Raw genomic sequence first — 27,153 nt, 5'->3', positions numbered from 1 at the left:
ATCACATTCAGAATGGCTCCTCAGAATTTCTGCTATCAGAAGTATTTGTTCAGTTGCACCAGGAAATGGATGTAAATCCACCTGTTTAGCAAACCAAAACACTGCAGTGTAAGAACATCTTCTATTTCTGTTAGCTGCTACTACCACTCAAAGTACTCTATGTACCTGACTGATGGCTCTCATTTAAATGGTGTTTGTCTTGGCCTTTTCACAACTATTTTAAGGGGTTAAAGATCCCTGGGTTAACTTACTAGCTGTGGTGACTAGTTTTATGTCAATGTGACATGAGCTAGAGTCTTTGGAGAGGAGGGAGCCTCAGTTGAAAACTGCCTCTGAAAGACTGGGCTACAGACAAACCTGTAGGGCATTTTCTTAATTAGTGATTGATGTGGGAGGGCCTAGCTCATTTGCCATGCCTGGGTTGGTAGTCCTGGGTTCTATGAGAAAGCAGGCAGAACAAACCAGAGGGAGAAGGGCAGTAAGCAGCATGGAAAGGCAGTAAGGACCATGGCTTCTGCATCAGCTCCAGGTATCTGTGCTGTTTTAGCTACTGCTCTGACTTCCTCCAGTGATGAACAGTGATATGGAAGTATAAGTCAAACAAACCCTTTCCTCTCCAACTTGCTTTTGGTCATGGTCCATCACAGCAATAGTAGCCCTGACTAAGATGCTAGCCATTAAAATCCTGAGTCTATGTCTTGAGTAGATTTGCTACCTCTGAGTTCATTTGCAGAATGCAAATGTAGCCAAGCAAAAGTAGTAGGATTTTTTTGAGCCAGCCCTTTCAAGGCAACCGGTCCAGCTCCTCAGCCTCCAGATGTCAGAAGTGAGACTCAAGTTGGGTTAGATGATTTGGCCATGGCCCTGAGCCTAAGAGATGCAGGGTTGGGACTCCGGGCCCGCCTTTCAGTGAGACCCTCTCCCACCACTACAGGCACTCGAACCTCAGCCTGAGAAAACTGCCCTACATTTCACCTCCTTACACTGTTGCCACATAGAAAGTCAGACCACTTGTCTCTTCAAAGACCAACTCCAACTGGCAAACTAAGATATGGCAGAAATAATGAAAATGGGCCATACCTTCAATACGTATCCAACACTGTCATTCTTCAAATGGGCCCACACATACTTAATGGGATACTGATTCTAGGCTACTGGACAGAGGGAAAACTGTTACGGCTCAGCTTGGCAATTTAAATGAAAATGGACCCCGTTGGCTCCTACGGAGTGGTATTATTTGAAAGGATTACGACCATGGGTTTGTTGGACTAGGTGTAGCCTTGTTGAAGGAAGCGTGTCACTGGGGGTGGGCATTGAGGATTCAGGTGCTCAGGCTAGGCCCAGTGTCACTCTCTCTTCCTGCTCCTTGCAGAGCCAGATGTAGAACTCCCAGCTGCCTCTCCAGCACCATGTCTGCCTGTATGTTGCCATGCTTCCTGTATAAGAATTGCCTTGGCCATGGTGTCCCTTCTCAGCAATAGGACATTCACTAAGACACTCTGTTTTAGGGAAATAGGAGGAAATGAAGGCTATACAAACAGTTTGGAGATTCCCATCACTGGGCATGGCCCTGTCTCCTTTCTACAGTGAGAGGGAGGTTAGTGCTGCACCTCAGCCCTGATTGCTACCCCTGGTCTGAATGGGCTTTGGGAAGCCTACTCTGGAAATGTAGGGGACAGTGAAATAGCTAAAGACAGTGAATACTGCCCAGCCTCAACATGACCTCATCCAGACCTGAGCTTCTGCAGTAGACAAAACACTACCCTCAGGCCAGGAAGAGAGGAGGAAATAAATACTCTGCGTCAAGGCCCAGAAAGCATACATAATAATCCCTAAATAACAAGAAACCTGGACACCAGTTCCTGGAGGAATTAAACCTCTAAGTGGAGCTATAGGAGTCTGTACTTCCAGCTGGGAATCCAGGAAGTTCCCTGGGAAAGGAAAGGGCTACTCTTCTATACCCTAAAGAGAACAGGGTGGTTAGCAGGTTATCAAACTAATGGTTCGCCATTCCAGGGAGGGCACAGATGAGTGGCAAGACAGTGGCCAAAGGGTAAAGAGTATATTACTGCAAGGAACAGTCCCAAACCTGTCGTAAGATTTTGGCTGAAGAAAAATAATAACAAAACCAACCTGACTGCTAATTATGAAGAATGCCATTGACGACATAGAGAAAGAAAATGTAGATGATACACGATACACATATAATAGGTTGACCTTGGACTGATGAGGAAGCCTTGGTGTGTTGGCACAATCAGAGAAATTCCCCAGACAGATTAACTTGACTACTAAGTATGATCAAATTTGAAGACAGAGGGATTTCAGGACCTGGGGTTGGGTAACTATTGAAGAGTCCAGGGCCTGATGTTCATTGCTACCGTGGTGGCATCAATCATGCAAAGGGACACACTTTTGGACACAAACAACAATAACCTATGATGCAAATACATTAGCAACTTCTGGAATACTTTCAAACTGTGGTATTATCAAAAGCACAAATAACTGTTTTTAAGAATGAGGAAAGGCCATCTGTGCCTCCTTCATTTCTTATTCTGGAGCTCAGTGGATGCCATTCCACATTCCCTTACAGAGGAGCATCCTCCCATGTAAAAAGATACTGCTGAAAGGCAGATCCCCAAGCAGAAAGACAACGAAAACTCCAATTCAACAAAAGGGACTCAAAAACAACCCAAAGGATAGCAGTGTGTACTGCCAACCCTTGACTGCTATTCTGATCACACTTGGTGATAAAATTATAAACAGAAGAGATATTTTTGTTGTTGTTTTTTTCTGTGAAATACTACCCAGGGAACACTATGACCCTGCTGAGATACAGTCTTGGCCCTGGGTCCCTGAGTCATCTTAGTTTCCTTTGTCTTATGCGAGAAGAGAAAGGACCACTGAGTCTGAGGGCTCTCAGAAGCTAGGCTGCAGATCTCCAAAAGAAAACCTCATGGAGAAATCGGGATAATTTAAAAACAAACAAACAAACAACAACAAAAACAAAACCACACAGATTAAGAAGGCTGCTATGGCAGGGGATTGAGGATTAATGGAAAAACAAAACAAAACAAAAACCACAGAGATGGAAACAAGAGGGTGGAAGCCACCTTCTAGATCAGAGGAAGGACAGTTCCAGGTGACATGTAATCCTTGGAAAGGGGGCCACTCACTGGTCTTCCGTCACAAACAGATGAAGTCTCAGCAGAAGCCTTGTGTAATGGAAGTTTCGGTTTCTTTAAAAACTCAGTTATGTTATGTAAACATGTTTTTGTTTTAATCCCAAGTGTGGGATTTTGGTTGGGCTACAGTTTGTCCACAGCTGTTAATTATCTCCTGCGGGCCTGTGGCTTTTGCCAGCTGGTAATGGCCTGCCCAGTGCCTCTTGCTGCATGAAGAGAGGAGTGGCCTAGGGCTCTCAGGATATAAATATGACAGCCCAGAGAAAGAGAAAGAGAAAGAGAAAGAGAAAGAGAAAGAGAAGAGAAAGAGAAAGAGTGGTGGGTGTGGCATATAGCAGCTTGGAGAGATTAGAATATGGAAGGTATGGCAGTTTGGAGCAGACAGAGAGGCACTTCAAGGCACAGTGGCTTGGAGGAGACTGCTGGCTGAATCTGCTGTTGACAGAGATTAATACAGCCCTTCGAGAACCCACTTACCCTAAACAGCCAGAAGTAAAGCGGTCTGGACCCCTCTCTCCACTAACCTTCTCTCCTAAGTAGGGTTGGGAGGTTGGAAGGGAGATAGAGGCCTACACACCCCAAATAAAGCAGTTTTAAAAACTAGCACTACCGCCTTGGAACAGCAAATGGAAGCCATCTCCACTCAGAGGCCAACTGGCCATGTGTGCCCAGTGAAAGGGAGAAAGGGGCGGTTTTCTCCCAGAGATTTCTCAGTAGGAGACACCCCAGGAAAGAAGGAAATGTTTCCTTGAAAGTCATGGGCAGCACAGGCCCGTGCGACTCAGAGTTCCTCAGTATGTTCTAGAAAATCACATGGCTGGCAGGTGGTGTGTCTGTTCACAGATGGTGGGCAAAAAAAAAAAAAAAAGCATGTACACAAACAGGAGTCTCACGTATGGATTTACCCCTTCCACTCTCCTCAGAGCCCAAGCAACAGAACTGTCAGCATTTTGAAAGAACCCCCCTCACAACACTCCTGAGCAGACCCTGTGAAAGTAGCATTTTTGTAAGTCAAGAAGAAAATGTCAGATCCTAACAAGGCAAGCAGATCAACAGTGGTACATGCTTTTCAGCTTTCCCTTATAGAAAAGATAAGGAATCCACGCCCCCCCCCCGTCCCCTGCCAGCAAGAGCACAGATTATTTAAGTTTTGAGGGCCAAGAGACAAAATAGAGATTACATAGGTGCTTACATAACCGCTTAAAATGTTAAAGTTTAAAAATACAGAAATCCACCCTCAGCTCCCGCAGGCATTGGCCACAGTGTGTCCGTTTCCCTCTGCAGTACCCAGGTATACACGTTGCCCTGGTGACGCTCTTTGCAGCAGCAGCTCATTTTACTTTTTGTCTTAATTTATGTTTTTAAAGATTTACTTATTTTTATTTCATGTGTATGGGTGCTTCGCCTGAATGCATGTATGTGCACCGTGTGTGTGTCTGGTATCATCAGAGGCCAGAAGAGGACAAGGGTCCCCTCGGACTGGAGTTACAGCTTGCTGTGAGCCACCATGTGTGGGTGCTGTAAAGCAAACTGGGGTCCTCTAGAAGAGCAGCCAGCCACTGAGCCATCTCTCCAGCAATGGCAGAGCCCTGAGAGATATCCCTCTTTGCCCCAATGCTGCTGGCTACTAGTGGTGGATGGGAACCTCAGCTATTCAATGGGCAACCCATTCCCACGGCTTCTAAAATGCCACTGCTCCTAATGAGCAGGTCTATCACACAGGCATTTGAAGAGCCATCTAATGTTTCTAGGAAGAAAACAAAACCTGAGCTGTACTAGGAAATGGGGCTGGAGGCTGAAGATAAATATCACTACAGGTGCAAACAAAGTGAGGGCAGAAGCCTCCCAGGATACAGGGTATCCCTGACCTAAGGCCAAAATTCCAAAGAATCCATGGGGTAGTCACAAAAAGAAATGAATTACCTACACAGCTGGAAGACCAAAGGAAGCAGGGAGTAAGACCGTCAAGGATGTCAACAAAGGGGAGGTGAAAGTCTCTTCCTGCAATGTCACACTAATCAGGAGGTAGGGACCATCAGAAGAGCAGGCGTAACAGTTCCCCAAACCTGCTGCATGAGCTCCAGCGTTGAAAGGCGGAGAGCCATGCTCAGGACCATGCCTGCCTTCAAAGAGAGCTAAGGCAAGAACCAAGCCACCTACCCATAGCACACAAAACCACGGCAGACCTAAGCCGATACCTCACCGGGACCAGTGTGGATCGTTTCTAAATGGAATTAAAACAATCACTGGGAAATGCTTGTAATTTGTGGTATAACTATTGTTTTAAGTGGTTCATATATTGTCATGAAAAAGAGAAAATTATTTCAAAGGCTAATATAAATGGATACATTGAAACATAAGAGCCATCTTGTACAGAACTACTTGATTATAAAAATACTAATTCAGATAACATTTTTTCGCTATTTGATACAAAAAGACTTAGTACAGAACAAAACATTCCTACGTTTCTAAATACTCTTATTTATATCTTAGTAAGTATTCAGCAGGTTAGTATCTGTGATATTCTACAACGAGAGAAGAGAAACAAAGAGAAGAGAGAAGGGAAGGGGGAGGAAGGGAAGGAGAAGAGAGAGAAGTGGAGGAGGAAGGGCGTGCATGCGGGGCGATGAACGTACATGGGCTGCCTGGACACCCACAAGTCTCTGGGTACCTTCTGCCCATAGCGACAGTCAGTGAGTTAGCAGAGGACTCAGGAACTCCCGAGGACCCAGGATACAGGGAGATAGCTAGCTGTTGAAAGAGAGGAGACAAAAAGAAGAAGAAGAAATAAAAGTGTTAGGATAACGATCACATTTTTTCCATTAAAATGCTAATGATGACCACCACCTTCCAGATAACCATATTTATGAATTATTCATTGTCACAAGCAGGAAGAAACCGCTCTGTCCCTGCAGGCGGGGAGCCTGCAGAGGGTTAGAATGTGGTCCCGGCAGTATGTGTGACAATAGCGCATGCCCCTAAGAACCTCTGGTCAGAGACATAAAGTCCAGCAGTCCCACAGCATAATTCTCCATCATAATTCTCCATCTTATTCAATGGCAAGGACGGTACCAGTATGGCCCTTTGTCATGACTCCTGAACTAACATCCTGCCAATACACTCTAAAAACTCAAAAGAAAAAGAAAAAGAAATGTATTAAATTGGAGTGGCTACATGCCAAAGTGATTTTAAAAAGAAGGAAAAACACTTCTGAACGCTTAAATTCCACCCTGTATAGAAGGCCCCATTTGCACAGACCATTTTTACACATTTCTGTGGACATTAAATTAACTTACTATCAAAAGCTCAGGCTTCATCCTCACTCTGTGTCAGGCATTCAGCTACAAAATGAATAAAACAGTGTCTCCATTTCTAAGGACAGTGGTACGCCGGCCTGACAGATTTGCCCAGAATGGGCCCTGTAGGGCAGTAAGTCTGATTTGATTGCCATCGAGCAGAAGCCTCTGGACCAGTCAAAAAGAGGTCAGGGAAGGCATGCGGGAACAAAGGGTACCTAAGGCTGGGCTGGAGTTAGCCAAACTTGGTGTGTGACAAGACAATGGAATAGACGGTAGGGAGAAACTGCAGGATGTGGCTTCCTGTCCTTGGTCCCACTGTAGAGTGACACCTCTGTTACCAGGCCAGGTTAGAAGACTGGAGCCAGCTGGCATCTCTGTTCCTGTGTCACAGGTCTCAGACTAGACCTGGTTGCAGACAGCTAAGATGTGAGTTTCAGATATACTATTCTCTCTCTCTCTGCCTTTCTCTTTTTTTCTCTCTCTCTTTCTGTACGGATCCAAATTGTCAGAGTGGAAGTAGTTAGGATAGAGAGGCCAGCCTGCTTATTAAACATCCAGACAGGAGAGGCAGGCAAAGACTTGAGACAGTGGGGGATGGGGGGGGAAGGATGAGATAAATTAGCAGTTAGAAACATCTAGATCAGTGCTTTTCAGCCTTCCTAATGCTGTGACTCTTTAATACAGTAGCCCATGTGTACCAGCTGTGATGACCCCCAACCATAACATTATTTCATTGCTACTTCGTAACTGTCATTTTGTTACTCTTATGAGTAATATAATGATATGCAGGACATCTGGGATCGAATTCCCCCGAAGGGGTTGTGAGTCGAGTCACAGGTTGAGAACCACTGGTAGATGGTAAAAGGAGAGCAACGTGCTCAATTACATGTAGGTCAATAGTAGCAGATCTGAGGTATACAATACCAGAGACAGAATAGGAAGACCAAAAGGGCCTGCAGCATTAAAAACTAAGGTGTAGAAGATTCGAGGCCTGGGAAAGAAAACAGAACAAAGTAGAAAAGCAGTAGAAAGTTCACCTAGAGAAGCAGAGACAGTGTCAGAGAACCACTGAAGGGTGTGGGCAGAGAGAAGAGTGCACAGTTATTGCTAAGAGGTAGGAGCTAGCTAGCAATGACAGACCCGAACCTGACCAAAAACGAGGCTACAAAGGTGGAGAAGGACCGTGGGATACAGAGGCGAATGAAGATAAAAATGGAAAATACTTTTGGTTTTGACATTTGAAAAGTCACTGGCCACCATGACTGAGGACTGGCATGGAGGGCACAGAAAACAGCATCAACAGAGGGAGCGGAGAACATGTGAGGGGGACAGGCCACTGTAAGAGTTTTCGTGCCACAGATGCACAGAGCTACACACTGAGGGAATCGGCAGAGAGGACAGGCATGGAGAAGCAGAGGAGAAAGAACAAATTACATCTCCAGAAGCAGGAAAGTGGACGGGAGTTCAAATGAAGGCACTGGCTTTGAAAAATACAATCCACACCCTCTGATATCCGAAACAGCACAGAGGTAAAATCTGGTCAGACTACACTGGGATATCAGAAAAGACAAACCAAACGACATCAACATTCTTGAGAATACATGGCAATGGGCTAGGGAGACGGGTCACTGGTAAGAGAGTTTGGGATGAAAGCAAGAAGACCTGGGTTCAAATCCCCAGAGGCCACATAAAAGCTAGGGAAAGCTCCGTGTGCCTGCAAATGGTGTTGGTGGGGGTGGAGCAGGGCACAGATATGGGCAGATACCAGGGGCTCGCTGGTCAAACAGCATAGCCTAGTCAAAACAGTAAGCTTCAGGTTCAGCAAGGGCCCCTGCGGCAGAAAGACAAAGGCACAGACACAAAAACTGACAGAGACAGAGAATATCACAGAAGATTTTCAGTGTCCTTCTCTGGTTCCTCCGTTTGCATACAAAGACACCAGCCCATGGGTGCACACACCATACACAGCAGGAAAAAAAAAAAGGGGGGGGGAAAGAGAGCTCGGTCTTCGTCAAGAATGAGGTGACAAGTAAACACCTGAGCACAGGGATCTTGGACTTACTGATCTCTGGTATGTGAACCCTGCTCCCCTAAATGAAGACCATTTAACCCTGTTTAAAAGCAAACAAGTATGCCAGTGCCTGTCAAAGGAGGAAGCATGTTTACTCGCAGAACTGAGGCAGCGCATGGGCGAATCATGTGGAAGAAAGCTCTTCTTAAGACAACCTTGGGCTTTGGGTGCCACTGTTTCCATGTTTCCAAGGTTGGCTTGTGGTTTCATTGACCGAAGCCATGGTTATGGCTCACCATCCGCTGGTCACTGTGAGCCACTCCAATTCTGATACCTAAAAGCATAACCAACCTAAGCATCAACAGGCAGACACAGGCAGATAAAAGCAGAAAACAGCAGAGAGGGAGTGGCGAGTGGCACCTGCTGGAGACTTCCTAGCCCAATGCCGGTGAAGCTGCCTATGGTGGCTTGAATAGATGTGTTCCCCATCGATTATTGTGTTTGAATGCCTGGCCATATAAAGGGGCAATATTAGGAGGTACAGCCTTGTTGACGTAGGTGTGGCCTTGTTGGAGGAAGGAAGTGTGTCACTAAGGGTTTTGGAGTCTCTTATATATGCTCAAGCTCCTCCTGGTTGCCTTCGGATCAAGATGTAGAACTATCGGCATCTCCAGCACCATGTCTGCCTGCGCGCTGTCATGCTTCCCCACCGTGACAATAATGGACTAAACCTCTAACGCTGTAAGTCAGCCCCAGTTAAATGTTTTCCTTTATAGGAGTTGCCGTGGTCATGGTGTCTCTTCACAGGCAATGAAACCCTAACTGAAACACTGCTCGTACACATTGTCACTTCAGGCTTTTCCCTGGAGGGTTAGGAACGGCACAGAGCAACTCAGCTACCGGAATAAATCCCAGTAATGGCGAAAGCAGGAATGTTGGTTAGAAACCAGACACACTGGAGAACACCTTGAAGAGCAGATGTGCAGTCTCCAGGCAGTCTCTGTAACTGCAGAAGCCCTGGGGCTATTCTAATGGTTTGCCTACTCCATATGGCAATGAGATCCAGGCCACCACTGGAGTCACAGTCTCCTAGAACCATGTGCGCAGGGGTCAGCTACCACAGAACTGGTACCAAAGCCAGCAGAGGCCACTAACTAGGCCATTCATTTTTATATCCCTGAAGCACAAATTAAATGTGGAATGAATCAATAGCCAGTATATGACTGAAATATTTTCCCAACTAAGAGCTAAAGAGGCCAATTAAACAGTGAGAACAGAAACAGCCCGGCTGTCCTACCCTTACTGACTCAAAGGAAAACTGTAAATCACATCCAACTACATATATTTTATACAAAAGAGAGTTTTTACGAATTCATAAATAAATAGAATAGGTCTGGTTTCTGAAATTATGGAAAGATGCTCCTTAAATGGGAAACAGGCAGGGGCAAAGATTCTGAGCAAAGAAAGCAGCCGAAGGCTACATGTGTTTGCCTGCCTTGTTACCCTTCGGGAAGACAGGCTCATCACTCCGGAGGCACGGTACCTCTCCTCCCAGCTGCCCATCCTCACGGTGGCGAGCTGCTTGGCTCTAACCCATGGAGACCAAAAGATAAACAGGGGGGAGAGCATGGGGCCTCCCCCCCTCGAACATTCTGAGAATTCACCCCAGGTGCGGCCTGTCCTTCTATCCTCATATGTATGGGACCCTGCTCCAGTTTCCCTTCCAACACAGGAGCTCTGAGCATCCCAGATCCCACAGGACTCATCTCATTTGTTGCACAGAACACTGTAGTATCTGTCTGGAAAGAACCTCAGTAACAAAGCTTCCAAAGGTGAGGCATGGTTTCCCAGTATGCGCTTATGTGATAGGTTTGTTTTTTGGTTTTTGTTACTGTTTTCCCTAGCTGTGAGAAAGTAACTTTATCCTTCCAGTCTGATTCTGCCATGTTGGTAACAGAATGCATGCGTGAACTCGCTTGCTCGTGTGCGTTCACGTGTGTGTGTGCGCGTGTGCGCACACACACACACACACACTCACTTTCTTACTTTTCTCCATTGCTCAGGAGGAGAAAAACACCTTGCCCATGCTGGACTTGCATTTGACCATGACGTGCACTGACAACACAGAAACAAACCTTCGAGACAGCCATTCCCCATTTTACTCTCAAGAAGGCAAGGGAGCAAGATAAATAACACACTACTCACTTAAATGCAAGCCAGGGGGTGAAAGGAGTCTCTCTGCCAGTCCTAAGTGTTTAGTGTGCAGCTTTTTAATTACTGTATTTATGATACTATCCATAACATATCCTCACCACAAATGTTCCAGCAGGTCATTAATCCTTGACAAGTCCATTAATGTGCCCCCACCCCCCGCAAATTCTTATTGTGCTGACATGGGGCAAAAAAATGCGAAGAATTCTCTTCAGAGTAAATACTTTATGTCAACAGCCCTAGCTACCACTGGTCCTCGATTAACTATTTCAAGATAGTATTCCTGTGTTAAGTATTTGGTGCTCTGACCTCAAAGATGAACTTACAAACAAAGTTTGCAAAACTAGCTTTACCTGATCCAACAGTTTTGTCAGAGGAATAGTGGCATGAACTACCAAGAGAGTGGCTTGTGCTCTTCAAAAATAACATAGTCTGTGATTCGTTAAATCACAGCACACCATTACCCTTCTGTTACAACAGGGCAAGACTTCTGCTTTTTAAAGATCTGAAGCAGTCAGTCATTGAGAATGGTCCAGATTTTCACAGTAGTTGAAGGACTGACTACCTGTCTCAGCAACAAATGGGTTTAATTTCAACCACAGAGGATTAATGTTTTCCTCAGGGAATTCAAAGTATGATTAATCATTGTTTGGTAGCACACGATCATCGATGACACCCCTAATTATTTTGCTGTGTTGGAACATGAGCACAGGCGGCTCCAAGGAGAAGGAACACGTCTGCTGTGACCAGGCGGAGGCTGGGTTTCTTCCACCACGAGGCACACAGGACAAACTGACAGTCAGGAGGACTGTGGAAGCTCAATTACCATCTGTACACTATCCCATGAAAAGCCAGAGGCGATTGCAAGTTATTGCCCCAGGCCTGGAGCCAAGCTTACACAGAGACAGAGTGTAAGGCTGACTTCGTGTGTGAGCTGCCGGCACCCGGGTTTAGGCAACCTGGTTCTCAGAACCTTCAGGGCACTCGGAGATGCCCTCCGGCCCAAGGTCAGTGGGTCTGTCTGTGGTTATTAGGCTTTGGGGGATGTTCTGTTGCCTTTTATCAGGCTGCCTCCCCTCTCACCTTAAAAAGACACACAGCAATTGCAGTACCAACCTCCCCTTTTTCTTCAACTCAGCGACGGTTTTAAAGACCAAAGTACTGAAGTACACGAGAATGGAGCCTAACATACCAAGCTACCAACAAGGTCTGAAGTGCGCAAGGCTGACTGAACACACAAGGTTGTTGAGATGCCTTCTTTCTTTATTAGTTCTTAGAAATTTCCAGAATTAGTCCTTAAGCATTTGAAGTCAGAGTACAAATACAGGCAAAGCTAACATGGGCCCTTTGATGCTACTTGTGCAGTGACCCCTGTTCTTCCACAAGACTTCTTTACGACAGAAACAATAGAAACTGTGGTTGCCCTGCGAGCTATCTCTGGAAATGCACGTACTTGAAACCTGGAGAAGGGAGGGCTTTGTCACCGTACCTACCAGTAAGTTGGGGGTAGGGGGTCAATTAGCCTTGAAGCTACATCTGTAAAATGGGCTCAGGATGCCTCCTCTGCAAAGCTCTTAGTGAGAATACAATAAAAGCCTCTAGAGAGAAAAAAAAAAAATACTTGGACAAAACTTTTCAATAGAAACAGAGTACATAATCTACCAGGCCACAGGCCTGTGTGATTTCCAAACCCTAACACAGTTCTTTCTCAAATCATTAACAATAATATTATAAGGATTAGTATGTGAGACAGGGTCTCATGTAGCCTAGGCTGTCCTGAGCCAAATTTTTTTTATAAATACTGCTTTTTGGCTAGTAAATAAAATGTCCTTAACTACTCAAAAAGAAATGTAAATTTATATTAGTTCCAGATTTGAGTTTTTTCCTCTATTGTGTTTTTCTGGCTGTGCTTCTTCTTCACCATCCAACTGACATTTTCTTCTTCTTTCTTTCCTTCTTTAAAGAATCTGCATGGGATTTTTCTCTAAGTATAGCCCTTGTAATAACCATTAAAAATCGAATCTGCTATCACCAAGCAGTGTGTGAAACTTCATATGCCTTACTGTAGAGCACTAGGGAAATACAGCACTAGGGAAATCAGGAATGTTAAACTCTCAGGCTTTTCTCTTCAAGGAAAAAGGGGTTACACCTCTCTCCGGCCAGAAGGCTGGAAGTAGATGTAATTAGTAACCTGGTGCCCTTTCGCTATTCTGCACAGCCAAGCTTCACCTGAATCCCCCAGAATCCTGAGCACTGTTCTCCGCAAAACAGAACCCATACTGACAAATGAAGACCCATGTACTTTGCAAAAAGAGTCTACTATTCTGCTTGTTCCAGACCCTCCCTCCCTAGGCTCTTATCCCGAGCACTGTTTCTCGGTCAACAGAACCTGTTCTTATGGAAGAAGTCACAGGCAGTGGACATGTGGTCATGCCTTAAGCTTTGTTCTGATAACTGTCACAAGGAAACTTTCCCCCCCAAAGTTAAATGTGCTTAAATGTCAAAACTAAACTGCTCGGGTCAGACTCTAGAAGTGAGACCCAACCCTGGCTAACTAAATGGTTTTGAGCCTGATTTATTTCTTGCCTATCTAGAATAGATCCTCTACCAGCCATGAAAGAGGGGGTGGGGATGAGGTTTGTCTTACGACTTCATTGCTATGAAGAGACACCATGACCATGGCAACTCTTATAAAAGAAAAACACTGAGTTGGGGATGTTTATCATCAGTGGCGGGGAAACTTGGTGGTATGCAAGGAGAGATGATGCTGTGGAAGAAGCTGAGAGTTCTACATCGTGAAAAAGACTGTGTGTCATACTGAACGTAGCTTGACTACAGGAGACCTCAAAGCCCACCTCCACAGTGGCATTCTTCCTCCAACAAGGCCACACCTACTATAATAAGGCTACACCTCCCTAGGGTCAAGCATTCAAACACATGAGTCTATAGGGACCATTCCTATTCAAGCCACCCCAGGAGCAAACCTTATTTCCATCAAGTAATTTGTTTTTCTCTTTATTTGCTTTTACTTCACTTTCAGAAACAAAGGCAGAATATTCTAGAACCAGCAAAGCAGCATGAAGCATGCTATCCAATACTCCATAGACATTTCTGACACAAACTAGCCTGCTTTCCATGTACTTGAAAACTAGCACACCCAACTCTTCTTGCAAATAATTACTTTTCCCCAGGCAATAGTCTATTGATGTTAAAACAGTGAGAAAAGTGTAGGTCTACAAAAGCAGACAAAAGTAAGATGAGCAAATTTCTTTAAGAATTCTTAAAAATGATAAGTTAAAAGACACAATGAAAAAAAAAAAAACATAAAACAAGGAAAGAGAACAAAGTTGTTATCCTAACTTCCAGCAACATCTCCGTCATCTGTTTTACCAAAGCCACTTCTCCCAAGCTCTGCATTAAACAATCTGATCATTAAATCTGTGAAAACCACAAGGGATGTGCCCATCTCATTAAAAACTGCACGCATGTGAGCCATGATAATGAGGAAGAGCATCTATTTTAGTTTTAAGGAGAGAAGTACCTCCTGCCCGTTGCTTAGCACACAGACACTTCTAGCAAGTTTCAGCACCAGACGGATGCCCCAGGAGTGAGTCTGTGTTGATGACAACTCGAGTCCTCCCAGAACCTCCACAGACTCTCAACCTTGACTTTCCAACAAGGATCACAAGGTGTTCAGAGCGGAAACCACAACTCCACCATATGGAGCTGCATATTTCTTTAAGGTGCTATCAAACTCTCCCAGAAGCCAGACCATGCTGCTTTATAGCCACTCAAAGACTGCAGGATTCAAAGCATTTAAAACTGGAACCGGCTGCCCTTTTGCTTTACAACAGATGAGTAAGGCAAAATAATTCCTGATATACCTTAATTACATTCAATACCACAGGAGATCTGTTATTCTTTTTATATTTTAAAGAGCTTATTGATGATAACTGGCCTAGAATTTGCTAGAGTCTTTTTTATTTCAAATTTTGATTTATGATTTTGTATGTGAATACTGAATTTACATCATTTCCACCACATCTCTCCCGCTCCAACTCTTTCCATGTCTCCCCACTCTGTCTTGAATTCATGAGCTTTTCTTTAATTATTACTGTTACACACACACACACACATCCTTCTGAGTCCATTTAGTTTGCTCATGTGTGTAAGGCTGATGATGAAAAGTTGGGGAATGGCACTACTGGGAGGTGTGGCCTTTTTGGGGGAAGTGTGTCACTGGGGCAGGCTTTGAGGTCTCAGAAGCTCAAGCCAGGCCCAGTGTCTCTCTCTTCCTGCTGCCCACCGATCTAGATGTAGAACTCTCAGCTCCTTCTCCAGCACACTGTCTACCTGCACACCACCATGCTTCCCTCCATGAAAACAATGGACTAAAGCTCCGAACTGTAAGCCAGCCCTGTTTAAATATTTTCTTTATAAGAACTGCTGTGGTCATGGTGTGTCTTCACAGCCATTGAAACTCTAGCTATCATACATCCCTAACCATGAAGCTGGCTACTTCCCTTCTCTATCCTCAGTAGAAAAATACAAATTTGCTCTTGGCAAAGGACCCTGAGAAGATCTAGACTCAAGGACCAGAAACAGTGAAGGGTAATGATGCCACACAAACAGAGAGGGCAGACTCCTTCCTCTGTTAGGCTCCCAGAGCACTGGCAGCGTAAGAGATGTGAGGAGTTTCCTGGAGAAACTACTCAGGCCATGACAAAGATCTACAGCGACCATAACTAGGGGAAAAAGACTTCTGAAAGTCATTCTATGCCAATGCCACCAGTTACCAAGCCATTCCCAGGACCTTCACGTACAGAAAAACGATGGGATAGAACTAGCAGACATATGGTAGAGGAGCTGAAGTGACAGTCACGAACTTAGGAAGAAAACAGAGTCAACACTGGAAGCAAAGTTCAAATACACATGATCAATAAACCACAAAAACAACAACCCTGGCGATCAAAGAGATGATTTAACCATCTAAGGTCCTCTTCTAGCTTCCATGGGCACCTGTACACACATGGCATATACACAAAGGTATATACATAGATAAAAATGACAACCAAGCTAAAAGACTTTAAGTTATATACAAGAAAAATATAAGGAGCAGCACCTTACAATATAATTAAAAAAAAAAATGGGAACAGAAGAAAATGGCAGAAGGTCCTCCAAAATTTTCAGGGAAAAATGACTCCTACTTCAAATTCAACATCAAATGGAAACAGGAAATAAATGATATTTTCACACATGACAGATTGCAGAAAATCACAATACTCACACTTTCTAAAGAAGACGCTGGGCAATGTGCCTCCCCAAAGGGTCAAAGTCAAGAGATGGTATCCAATAAGGATGTCAATCAAGAATTCCCACATGGGGGTTAAGGAAAATTGCAGGCCAACCACTGAGAAAAATGCCTCAAGGGTAAACAATTTAAAAAAGCCAGAAAGCAGAGGACACCAGGAAAATGTCACAGAAAATGATATACAGAAATCCTGTAGGACAAGCCACTGCTTGACCTTATTTGAGAAACTGAGGATAAACAAACAGGGTAGAAAAAATACAAAGCAAAACCAGAAATGAGTATGATACACATACTAAATAAAACTGAGAAAAACTAAATAAAGCCATAACACCACACAGAACCAACTTGTGAAAATATGTAATTACCTTGAAGAATAAAAAGCAGGTGTTAAAGGGAAGAAGAAGAAAAGAACTAAACGGCTAATACCCAACCTTCTTTGAGAGGCAATCAATGTTTAATATGCAAAATGGTGTCTTCGCTTTTCTTCCTGTTGCTGGGATAAAATACCCTGACAAAAGGATTTATTTTAGCTCATAGTTCAAGCGCACCAGGGCAGGGAGGTCAAGGCAGCAAGGGCTTGAAGAAGCTGACCACATCTCATCCGTAATCAGGAAACAGCGCAATCGATGTGCACTGCTGCTCAGTTCTACCTCAGTTAGCATCATCATCAAGTTAACTGGACCCTCCGTAAGCATGCCAGAGGACCACCTCACAGGGGAGTCTAGGGCCTGAGCAGGTGGCAATTACCACCAACCATCGCAACTGGGAAGCAGACAAAAGAGAAACTCTAATATCAACCTATTGGTCTGTTATATGAAAGTTAATAACCACAAAGAACTAGATGAATAAAAGTAGTTGTTAATTTAAAAACGAAATTTTAGGGCCGGGAGAAAAGCCAGCGGGTCAAAGGGTTTGTCATGTAGGCACAAGGACCTGAGTTCAGATCTCCAGCCAGGCACCGCGCAAGTGTCTATTATGTCAGTGTAGGGGAGTAAGGGTTGTACTGGAGACAGTTAGACAGCTATGGCTTGGGAGCCACCAGCTTAGCTGATAAACTGCAAGCTCCAGGTTCAAGGAGACACCCAATCTCAAGAGAAATAAAGCAGAGAGAAAAAGTAGACACCTGATGCTCTCTGATGGCTTCTGTGCCTTCAATGGCATGCACACATCCAGATACACACATGTAAAATACACACACACACAACACTGATTTTTTAAAAGAGTGGAAATAAAACAATGAAACGCATAAAACCACCCAAGTACAAAAGACAAACTGACAGCAAAGTTCATTGTCTGATTACAAACAAGAAAACGAATAAATCTTAATTAGTTCCTTCCGGTCAATCAAGCTGCTAATCAATTTGATTTATTTCATTTTATTACTTTGGGGAGCTCAGTGAGAGGTCAACTAAAACTGCTCTTCACAGTTGTAGCTTTTGTCAGTTAGCACAGGGCAAAAGCAAAAGGGTCCCTGGGACACCAGTACACGGGGCAGTACTGGGTCGCCTGGCAAGACAGTTCACAGTGAGTAAAGCCACTTGCCACCAAATCGGACAGCCTCAGCTCAATCTCGAAAGCCTACTTAGTGAGAGGAGAACTGATTCCTACAAACTGTCCTCTGACCTCCACACACGCACCACCGTCTGTGTGCAGCCACATATACACAGCGACAGAAATCAGCGTAATTTAAAAAGTCAGCCATCTCTGTTGTCACAAGTTCACCCACTAAAGCTTCAGATGGACAAACATCCCAGCCGCTGCCTCTCTCCTCTTCTACCAAGTCCCACGGTAGCATCTTTCAGTGGGTCTTACCTGATGGGCAAAACAGGAAGAATGTACAGCATTTGAACCCCATTCCCATAGTTAGGAAATTCCTCATTATGTGAGTTTTGCTAAGAGACATAAAAGCAAAAATGGCCAGATACTCATCTTCCCAGAGTCCTCTGCAACTAAGGCATGAGCACATGACTTCAGCCTTACACCAACCAGGAATTTAGAGTCACAGGTATGAAGAGGCTGTCTGAAGCATCAGGGATTCATTATGACATGAGCAACAGCAGCACCCAGTGCTCAGAGGCAGCAACACGGTTAACCCTGGGTGTCTGATCCAGGTGGGGCTATCACTATAAACGCCAAAGTCTAGTACTTGGTAGTGTCAACCCCACAGTGAACTAATGCTAATGTATGAATTTCACAATAAGCTGGTCTTCTAACCCAAAGACTACCTGGGATCAATAAATTCCTCTCTTCTTCAGGTCCTCAGCCAGTCTCCATCGCCTCCATGTGAGACGCCTGAGTGCTATACTGCCTAGAAGACACAGGTACAGACTGGGGACAGTCTTCTGAAGAAAAGGAGGAAATGTTTGTGGTTCAGAAGAGAGGACTAGGAAGAAAGGCCATGTTTAATATACAAATGAAACTATGTTTCTAGAATGCTGTACATTAATGATGTTTTCTTTTTTTAAGATATATTTATTTTATGTAGAGGAGTACTCTATCTGCATGTACACCTGCATGCCAGAAGAGGGCACCAGATCTCACTACAGATGGTTGTGAGCCTCCATGTGGTTGCTGGAAATTGAACTCAGGACCTCTGGAAGAGCGGCCAATGCTCTTAAATGCTGAGCCACCTCCAGCCCCAAGGATGTTATTCATTAGCTCTCCTGTTCTGTGCCTTCTTTTCTTCCATGAATCACCATATTCCATATTCTGTGTTCTAACTCTTATCAACCCTACAAGAAGCACTCTGAATGGCATCAAATGGGAGCAGCCGCTGTTCCCTGCTAGCCAGGGGTTCACATTCATTCGTCCTGTTGTGAGGGCAGTGGGTGGGGAAGCACAATTTTCTTTGCTTTTCTGCTTAGGCTCAGTTTTCTTTGAAATGGGGCAGTTTGGAACCAGTGGTCAAGAACTACACATGACAGTGAAAATGCAAACCAAGACACCCAGAGATTTATACTCAGCTGTGACCCGCCAGCACTGCTGAAAAGCTGCATCCATCAGCAGCATCTTGACTTCACATGTGAGGTAGACGGCAGCATCTTGACTTCACATGTGAGGATGCTGCACCCAGGCAATTTATCTGCACACGTCCTAGGCTAACCACATACACTTTGCAGATCAAGCTAGAAGTGCAGATAGATATCTCAAGAATAAACTGTTGACATGACGGAAAGACTCCATAAAAGAGTCAAATGCCATAATAACATTAATAGAAATGAGGACACAGAGAAAAAAAAAAGTCTCACTACGGTAACCATTTGTTTCTGGAAACTGAGGAAGCCTTTCATGACAAAGAACAGCTAACTGTTGCTGGTTGCTCAAGACAATACACACTCTATAAATACAGTTCACAGAATAAGTGAGAAACTTGGTGAACACATCCACGTTTCTTTGCTATGGTGTTTTACTGAAAGACTTGCCAAGGCCCTCCGTCCCAGCAGTCAGTCTAAAAATCATTCTGGGGAGAGGGGACAATTTTATTTTGGATGGTGATGTAAATCCTACTTCAAATGTCATCAACTGCCAGGCCATCTTTACTATAATTTCCCGGCGCTGTGAGTCCTCCTGAAATATCTAATGGCCACTAGGCAGTTTCATTCCACAATTGTGTAAATGAGTTAACACTGTATTCCTGTATGTGTGGGCACATGCGTGGGCACGTGCTTGTGGGCATTCGTGTGGGGACCAGACGTCAACACCGAGTGTCTTCCTGGATCACTAAATTGTTGAGCCAACTGGAGCGCACTAGCTACAGTGGCTGGCCAGCTCCAGGGATGGACCCGTCTCCTCCAGTGACAGACCCTGGCCACTACAGCTGGCTTTCATGGGTGGGTATTAGAGGAATCCAAAAGCAGCTATCACACTAGTACAGCAGTTACTTTACCAGCTAACTGAGCTATTCCCCCGGCTCCCCTGTGTTTTTTTTAAATTTTTATTTTTTTAAAGTTAGAACATAAAGCAATGTGTTTTTTTATGGGATTTCCACGTATACCTTTTGTTTATCTGCCTCCGCTGTTCTCCCTAACGCCCTTGTATCCTCCCACAGGAGTTGTCTTTCCTGTTGCCTCATCCCTCCTCCTCAAAGCCTCTCCTTCCCCACTTATGGACCTACTTCATGGCCAATGGCCACAGTCACACCATTGCATGTAAATGTTACAAGCAAAGATCCACATATGAGAAAGGGCAGCGGGTGTCTTTCTGAGTCTGGATTACCTCATTCAATCTAATCACTTCTGGGGCCATCCATTTTCCTGGGAATTTCACCATTTCGATTTTCTTTGTGGCTTAATACATTTCCAGTACGTGTATGTTCCATCATTTATCTGCTGATGGGATGTCTACAGGAATTGTGCTTCCTTGCTATCATGAATAGAGCCAGAATAAGCACAAACGTTGAGCCATCTCTGTGGGAAGAGATACAGGTCTTGGAGTATATGCCCAGGGGTGGATCAGCTGGGTCATATGTTAGCCCTACTTTGTTTATTTATTTTTTTTCTGAGGAACCGCCACGTTGCACTACAGTAGTTGCACCAATTTACAATATCTTGTAAATGAACGATATCTTGTTCCCTCCATCCACACCAGCAGATGTTACTTTGTTTAGTTTTGTTTTCTGATGACAGCTATTCTGTCTGGGGTGAGAGAGAATACTGAAGTCATTATGCTATAGGAAGAACATTATCCTGATTATCTTTCATAAGCGTATGCATATGGGTGTGTATGTATGTAAGTATGCATGTACGGGGATTAAACCCAAGACCCTGTACAAGTAAAGTAGGCAGAATCACACCTCCGCCCCCTCTCTAAATATCAGTGCAAATTATTCTCAACAAAATAGTAGGCCAAGTTCAATAGCATATTCAAAAAGATTATACACCGTAACCACACTAGACTAATTTCTGGACTGCAAGGATAGCTCAATATATGTATTATCAATTAATATCTGATATATCAATTAATGTCCTACACCATACAGTTACAGAAAAAAGAAAAACATCAATCATTTCAACCAATGCAGAAAAAGCATTGACAGAGTCAACTCCTTTTCATGATGGAAATATCCAAGACTTGGCATAGAAAGAAAACTATTTCAGCATAATAAAAACATATGAGAAGCTCATAGTTCACAACAAACTTGATGATATGGGATCAGAAGCATTTATTCTAGGTTCAGGAAAACAATAACAACATTATTTTAATCCTATCTTTCAACATAGTACTGTCTGTCTTAGACAAAAACACTATACAAGAAAAAAACAATTAAAACAACCCAACTCAAGTTGTATTCTTAGCTCTGTTTGCAAATAGCTCTGTTTGCTATCTCACATGTAGAAAATGCTCAAAATTTACACACACAAATACACATGTACCTGTCCCAAGAAGTTAGAATAAATGAATTTAGCAAAATTACAGGACATAAAATAAATGCACATGTAAATCAGTTGTATTTAAAAGGAAGCCTGAACTCTAAGTGGAAAGGCATCCTATATTCATAGATTAGATGACAATATTAATCACATGTCATTACGATCCCCAAAAAAGTATGAATTCAATGTAATTCCTATTCAAACCCCTAATGTTTCTGAATTCTATATACATTCTCTCTTTTTTAGAAATGGTATTGTTACAAGACATGTAAACCGATGGCAAAACCAGGACAAGATAGCCAGTTTCCCATACTCCCCAAAACTAGTGTGAGGGCACCACCTTCTACTGGCAGAAAAAAAAAAAATCAGCAAATATAGCTCTTTGGAGACCTGCAAAGTACAGTTCTCTGGAGACTTGTACATGCCGCCTATGTGCAATACGAATGACTAACTTCATTCACCTCCATCTCTGCATTTATACTGCCTTGCAGATAGCTGTGGCTGTGGCTCTCCCCTCCACACAGACGGACACTGGGACCTTCCATGTGAGATAATGAGTTCAGACTGTCAATCACCATGGGTTGAGGCAGTTCTCAGGTAAGAAATGGAAGCCAGCAAGGAACGACTTCAAAAAAAGGAAGACAGAAGTCCCCTCCCTGCTCTTAATCTCTTTGCTGCCTAGATTCCACATCTGGTTACAGGCACTTCTGTAACTGACGGGTCCAGAGGCCTACCCCAGAGACCAGGGAGTATGGGACCTTGTAGGGCCCCTAAGGATGGGTCTAGGCATGCAGCTTTAGAGTCTCAGGGTTTTGTTAATAGTCAAGAGATGCAACTTCTACCTTCTGTGGAGAATTAAAGACTTGTTTCCAGATGAGGATTGGAATGTAAAGTGGAAATGCACGGTAACACAACTAGCTTGGTCCCCAAAGGAAAGGAGACCCTTTGGGGACAGAAGTTAAGCACAGAGGCCAGGCTCACTTCAACACTTGAAAGTGTTTTCCTTTCCCGATTATCATACAAAACGGGCAGTCATTTAACCAGGAGATGCCATGGGTTTCCTTGCAAATAACCATATGCTCAACAGAATGCTGGACAGTGACAACTCAGGCTGATATCTAAGGGGGGTAGGGGTGGGACATGCTGACCAATTTGAATTGACAACAGCCAGCATCCATTCGCATTGCTGGACGCTGCCTGTCAGTGATTTCAAGTCTTAGTCTTCCAACAATCGAGTATCTTTCCATCCCGGACCTGGTAGAGTACTGCGTGTAATACCCATCCCAGACCCAGGCATTAAGAAGCACACTATTAATAAGCCCAACAGCAGATATTTAATGTTTCCATTGTCCAGGCTACAAAGTCTCCAGGGAAAGAAGGACCCTCTCACAAGCTGCCAGGGGCTAAGTCCAAACTTAATTCAAGATGGTCAGCATACAGGATTATCTAGATACTGTCTCCTACTCTAGAAGTCTAATCTCCTTTAGAAGATAACACCTCGGGAGACAAGTATAGGACCTAAAGGTAAATGCATGGCTGTCTCGTAAAATATTAAGATGAAAAACGCGAATCAAAAGCATATGTTTAATCCAATACAAAAGTCTCTGCAAAGTTTTAAAAAAAAAAGATCTACTTTTATTTTACATGTGTGAGTGTTCGGCCGTGTGCATGTCTGTGCACCACATCTGTGTAGTGCTCATGGAGGAGGCCAGATGAAGGTGTCAGTCCTCTTAGAACTAGGGTCATGGATGGGTGAAAGCTACCGTGTGACTGCTGGGAATTGAACCCGGGTCCTATGGAAAAGCAGCCAGTGTCGCACAACCACTGAGCCATCTTTAGCCCTTATAGCTGCAATTTTTGTCAAGCATTCCCTCAACACAAAGGCTCCCGGGAACGCATGTGAACTGCAAGGCCAATTCAACCTTACTTACCAGGAGGAAAAGCCCCCACATGCATTCTATTAATGCTCATGGAATCACTACATAGTTCACTGGATTAAGATGTTGACACAAACCCCAACAAAAGATACAGTTTAACATAAAACTTAGGAGAAATTTTTAAATTTAACTATTTTCCCCCCCAGTCATGTCTTTGAACCTGACTAAGCCTTTGTTCTAAATAATTATTTTTTTGAAAATGTTCTACTTTGACATACACCTGCCTTAAATCATCACTGGTGTGGAAATGCTGAAACTACATCAAAACCGGCAATCAGCTTTCTAGGAGGGCATCTGGGTCCTTACACACACCCATCATCCTGGTAACCTTTAGATGCCCTTTCTGGATGGCTCTGCCAGCAACCAGCTGCAATTAAAGCTCTCTTCTAAACAACAGATTCTCCCACATCTGACTCTTTTAGCTCTGTGCATTTTCCTTTTTTTTTTCCTACTTGTTATATGATATCAGAAACCAGTCTGATTATCACTGTGCTGACAATACATACACATTATGTTAATTGTCTGAACGCCATAAAGATTTTAAGATACAGAGCACTACACAAGCCTGGGTAAGGAGCCTTTTAACTTATCCTCTAAAGCAGGTTCAAAAATTATGCCAGAAGAGCAAGGACAGCTGGGACTGCAGCGGAGAAACTGCCTGCATGGTCAGCCAGCACACTACCCTGCAGAGCTGAAGCCTGGGAAACTAGAACAGAGAGCTCGTACCTGGGGCACTGAGAGGCTCCTGCAGAGGCAGAAAGTCAGAAGAGCCACCCCAGAAGGTAAAGGAAAGCTGCCGTCTCTCTGCAGTGCTGAAAGCTAATGGTGTTTCCCCGATAACCCAGCGGACCACTGCCCGCACAGACACGGTTTGTAAATGTAACATCCACCATCATGTGCCATGTGCTGTCTGTTTTTATCCACTCCACCACCCTAAGCTCCTTCCTGGTCCAGCCTACACCTCTCCCCTAACCCGTCGAGTTTCTGTCTTTCCTCTTACTTCCTTATTTTACTGCCTATCACTGAGCCACAAAAACTAGTCGTCAGATATCAGCTGTACCCCAGCCAGTAGGCTCAGTTACCCCAATAAGACAGGGAGGCTCAGAGCTTAGTGAGATGCACCTTTTTTTAAAAAAAATTATTTAATTTTACTTTATGTGCATCAGTGTGAAGGTGTCAGATCCCTTGGAACTGGAGTTACAGAAAGCTGTGAACTGCCATGTGGGTGATGGGAATTGAACCCAGGTCCTTTGGAAGAACAGACAGTGCTCTTAACCACTGAGCCATCTCTCTAGCCCCAAGATGCACTTCTTAGCAAATACCTGTGCAAAAGTATTCGTCTGCCAAGACATTTTACATCTCCGAGAGAAGTGTCACTCCAACCTCTACAAAGGAACAAGTGTTTGGTCTTCTCGTTTATTTTATGACCTGACTCCAAAGAATGAGAAATGAAAACTGTTGTGAAGGAGGCCAAGTTTCCATGCAGGAAACAACATTCTAACTTCTCTGAACCAAGACAACGTGGCCTTTGGGGAAGCAGTACATCTTAGCCCCTTTCCTGAGACTTCTTCCCCCACAGATCCTGGTAAGTTTTACTTACCAGGAAGTTTCAGCACACCTCAGAGCATCTAGCACCAAACATCCTCTCAATAAGTATCTGCTTGAGTAAATGACAAATGAGGGGGCTCACAGCTGATCAAGGTTTTTTGTTAACCCCAATTCCTCAAGCTGTTTAACCCACTTAATATCAGGCCTCTAAAAGCATCCCTAGCTAGGGAGGGAATTCAGAGGGGAAAACGTGTGGATACAAGTGTTGGAACCAAAGTCTGGAATTACACACACACACACAGAAGTACACATGCACATACTCACAGAGGCAGCCCCATTATAAGAGCTGTTAAAGGGCAGCCAAAACCCCAAATCCGATCCCCCAGACACTTACTGGCAATGTGACACTGGGAACAATTTCTAACCACAGTCTATAGATTAATTTCTTATCAATAAACACAATACAGTTTGCAACGCTCTGTGGTAATTGCAAGATTTAAAAACAACTTATACCAAGAGCCACACAGGAAACCTTGCTGAAAGAAATTATCTGCCATTCTAGTCTGCAGCTCCAGAACAAAATGTAACTATCAAAATCTAATCTGCCAAAGCAGAGTTCATTCTAGCAACAGATATGCATCAAGCGCTGACAATACAACTGGAGTCGGCCTGCTGTTCAGCGTCAAAGGAATAGTCTACGTGCAAGAAAACAACCATCAGTGCGCACAGACAGGAGAAAAGTGTGCAATCCGATCTTACTTTCTTTACCATAGCATTAAAGGGTTACCCAGTTCCAGTAGACCGAAGCTTTCTTTACACGAACCACACAATGGAGGAAATCAGAATGATTTTTATAGTCTACAAGCGTTGACAGTTCTTTGTCTCTCTATGTCTGTCTCGTGTGCGTGTGTGTGTGTGTGTGTGTGTGATGTGAATCACTGAGGGTCTTTCTCCACCGCTACCCACCATTTTTTTTTAATACAGGGTCTTTTATAAATCTGGAGCTCACTGATGGGCTAGACTGGCCAATGAACTCAGGGCTCCTCCTGTCTCCATTCTCCCAGTGCGCAGGTCACAGGCCTGCATCACTACACCGGTTTTATGTTGAGTCCTAGCAGTTTGAACTTGCTTTATTCACAATCAGTGATGGACTAGACAAGGGTTTTGTTTTGTTTCTACTTTAAAAGAGCAGAATTAAGCTGCCTCAGACTGTAAGAGTAAGATCTGGTCTACACAGTGCATCCATCTGCATGGCGAGTCCACAGTGCTGGTTTGTCCAATAGTCTATCATAGAAAACTCTCAAAACGAAGAAATATCATGATGTTTGTGCAAACTGAAATTTGTGGAAGAAAATGGAATTTGGCACCAGCCGCTGTTTAGTTGACTTTGTGGTGGGGGCAACCGCCACGTTCTCTGAGCCCCACTCTGCCACCGTTTCTCTCCCTTAGGCCCCAGCCACCCATGGGAGCAAGAAGCTCCTTGCTTTCTATTTCCAGAACACCTGAGCTCAGAGAGCTATATAAAGTTGCTTCCCTTCCCTGTTCCCAGGACGGCAACACAGACAAGCTAGAGCTCCCCGCAGAGGCCACTTTCCAGTCTCGGCTTACTGCTGCTCCCTTGGTAGATAAAGGAAACCCTAGTTTTCCAGAGCCCTGAGCAGCGTAGCATTTTCCATTCCCATAAAAGCCATCTCTTTCTGCTCTCCTAGGGCATTCAGAGCAAAAGCAGAATCTCAATCGTGGCCTCACAGTATGTTGTAGTAGGGCAGACACAGCAGCTATGAAACAATGCAAATCTAGACTTAAAAACAGCAAAAGGGTTATCCCAGGTCTGGCACAGCATCCCACATTTGTTATATCTCAGCCTAAAGCTGGTGACCATGGTCCACCAGTTGAAAGGTATGTAAGTAAGATGGCTCCATCTGAATTAGGCTCTTATTCCCCTAAAATCCCAATGAGCCAGGTATGGAGACCTATTTGACTCAGCCTGAATCACGTGATCTACCTAAGATCAATCCTACTAGAAGAAACCATAACCCATATTTTTTACATAATCATATATGTATGGGTGCCTCAAATTATTGCACCAAGTTTACCAAATTCAGTGTTTAAATTAACTTTCCCCCTCATTTGCTACTTTAACTTAACCAAGCAGCAGCAGCAGCAGACACAAAATGATTAAGAAAATATCAAGGGAGACAAGGGCTTAAAAGAACAGAGAGGTTCTATTCCTGACCTGGTGTAGAGGTATAAGTCAATGAATAGCATTTGATTTGTAGTTGAAT

General features: G+C 44.0%; 1 protein-coding gene across 6 annotated transcripts in view; it reads right to left on the bottom strand.

Moving 5' to 3' along the window:
- Apbb2 (amyloid beta precursor protein binding family B member 2) overlaps window positions 1-27,153 on the bottom strand; it is a 306,075-nt gene that overhangs the window by 175,615 nt on the left and 103,307 nt on the right. For 4 of the 6 annotated variants that reach the window (XM_055629150.1, XM_055629154.1, XM_055629153.1 and 1 more), the window contains exon 3: window positions 5,819-5,933. The exons of 1 other annotated variant lie outside the window; for it this stretch is intronic. The gene's annotated coding sequence lies outside the window, so the exon portion shown is untranslated. The remainder of the gene's footprint in view (window positions 1-5,818; window positions 5,934-27,153) is intronic. One more of the 6 variants, XM_055629151.1, reaches the window with a different exon arrangement.

The sequence above is a fragment of the Psammomys obesus genome, unplaced genomic scaffold, assembly GCF_907164565.1.
Source record: "Psammomys obesus unplaced genomic scaffold, mPsaObe1.curated_primary_1811, whole genome shotgun sequence".
Taxonomy (NCBI): Eukaryota; Metazoa; Chordata; class Mammalia; order Rodentia; family Muridae; genus Psammomys; species Psammomys obesus.
This window is presented reverse-complemented; position numbering and strand designations above follow the sequence as displayed.